Source organism: Megascapheus bottae, chromosome 30, assembly GCF_031878675.1.
Source record: "Megascapheus bottae isolate mThoBot1 chromosome 30, mThoBot2.hap1, whole genome shotgun sequence".
Classification (NCBI taxonomy): domain Eukaryota; kingdom Metazoa; phylum Chordata; class Mammalia; order Rodentia; family Geomyidae; genus Megascapheus; species Megascapheus bottae.
The window spans coordinates 744,155-746,599 of record NC_143538.1 but is presented as its reverse complement, the minus strand read 5'-3'; positions in this window follow the sequence as shown (position 1 = coordinate 746,599).

The following is a 2,445-nucleotide window of genomic DNA, read 5'->3' as shown; positions in this document are numbered from 1 at the left end:
ATTACTATTTTTGCCAGTCCCGGGCTCTGTCCCTGACATTCTTTTGCTCCAGTCTAGCACTCTACCACTTGAGCCAGAGCGCCACTTCTGGCTTTTTCTGAGCAGAAATAAGAGTCTCATGACCTTTCCTGCCCGGGCTGGCTTTGAACTGCAATCCTCACATCTCAGCCTCCTGAGTAGCTGGGATGACAGGCGTGACCCACCATCACCTGATTGGACTCTTCTTGGGAGGAAAGGGGAAGGGGATTTACTGTGGCCTTCTTCCGTGGCCTGCTGACATCCACAGGGAGTGGAGGGGCAGTTCTTGCCTGGCTTCCACTGTGGGTAGATGGATCCTGAGTGGCCTGAGATGCCAGTGGCCAGCAGGGGGCAGCAGAGCCCGTGGTTCTCCTGGAGTTGAGGCCAAAGGTGGGGCTTCTCTGCTCCCCTAACTCAACCCCCAGGAATTAAGATTTGTTTTGGTGCTGCTCTTTCTGGTTTTTGTTTTGTTTTGGTCAGTTGCGGGGCTTGAACCCAGGACCTAGGCGCTGTCCCTGAACTCTCTCACTCCAGGCTAGCGCTCTACTACTTGAGCCACAGCTCCACTTCTGGTTTTTTGGAGGTTTATTGGAGATAAGAGTCTCATGGACTTGCCTGCCTGGGTTGGCTATGAACCATGATCCTCAGATCTCAGCCTCTGGGTAGCTGGGGATGAGCTACCAACGCCAGGCTAGACAACCATTGTGAGACCACACTAAGGCTGACTTCTTTGCCTTACAGTGTCTCTGCTTTAGCTTCTGGCCCTGGGCCCTGGGTAGCTGCCAAAAACCTGGGTTTCCGGCAGCTTCCCACAGGGCGAGTTCGCCTGCCTTTCTTGCCCCTCACCCTAGCAGCCCCCATTCACTGCTTACTTGGTCCTTACGGGCTGTGTGTGTGTGTGTGTGTGTGTGTGTGTGTGTGTGTGTGTGTGTGTATGTGCTGGTCCTGGGGCTTGAACTCAGCACCTGGGCATTGTGCCTGAGCTTTTTCTGCTCAAGGCTAGCACTCTACCTTTTTCGTTTGTTTGTCAGTCGTGGGACTCGAACTCTGAACCTCCCTGAGCTCTATCAGCTCAAGGCTACCGCCCTACCCCTTGAGCCACAGCACCACTTTCGGTTTTCTAGAGATTAATTGGAGATTAAGAGTCTCATGGAGTTTTTAATGCCTGGCCTGGCTTTGAACCACAATCCTCAGATCTCAGCCTCCTGAGTAGCTAGGATGACAGGTGTTGGTCTGAGGCCCTCAGGTCTCAAAGACCTGATCACTCACTCACTCTCCCACGTGAAAGGAGGTGAAAAGGAAAGGAGGAAAGGGAGGGGAGAGAAAACAGGAGGAGAGAAGGGGAGGTAGAGGAGGAGAAGGGAGGGGAAGGGAGCAGGAACTAGAAGGAGAGGGGAGGGGAAAGGAGGGGAGGGAAAGGAAGGGGAGGGGGAAGAGGAAAGGGAGGAGAGAAGGGAAGGGGGAGGGGGAGGGGAAGAGGAGGAGAGAGGAGGGGAGGGACTACAGGAAGAAGCTGTGTTGCTTGTTAGTTATCTCACCCATCTGTCCCTGGCTCACATCCTAGCTTTCCGCCAAGAATGGCGTCCTTGTTTTGGGGCCCTGCTTGCTTATGCCCCCTCCCCCGCCCATGTCCTCCTGTCTGCTTGGAGCTGGGGTCTCCACAGCTACACCATCCAGGGTAAACTGAGGCCCGGGGGGGGGTGGCAAAGCCCCTGCAGCTTTGGTGGATAGGACTGGTGTAGAAGTGAGGCCTACTGCCAGACTCCGGGCCTTTGGCAGTGTTGGGGAGGCAGGCAGAATGGGGTCCCCCCAACTTGATGGCCCCCATGGTCTCCAGGGGTGGCTCATTTGGGTCTGGGCTGCAGGTGTTCTCCGTCACTTCACTGCAAGCAGGGGTGAGGAGAGGGTGACACTCGTGCTCACGGCTGTCACCCTAGCCACCAAGGCGGCTGAGACAGGACAATCGCGGTTCAAAGCCAGCCAGGCAGGAAAGCCACAAAGCCTGAAGTGGTGCTGTGATTCAAGTGGTAGAGCATCAGCTTTGGCGTGACCAAGGCAAGGGACAGTGCTCAGGTCCTGCATTCAAGCCCCAGCTCCCCGCCCCGCCCACCCCATCATACACACTGTGGGGGGGGGGGTGAGTTCTGGGGACCCTGGAAGGCCCTAAGCCCATTGGACAGACTCCTGGGAAGAATTGAGGACAGATTTGCATGAAAAAAGAGAAACCTTCATTAAAATTCTTCTCATTTCTAGGGAAACAAAAAAACCGGAGCAAGGAAAAGGAAAGATTTTTTCGTCCTGGGTAACTTCATTACCAAGGAACTTCTAAAAACAGGGAGGAAATGGGCCTGTGTGGGTCACTTGGGGTGCAGTGTCTCCCCCTCCTCCTGCCCCCCCTCCCACCCCTCCCCAGGCCCGCCTCCATCT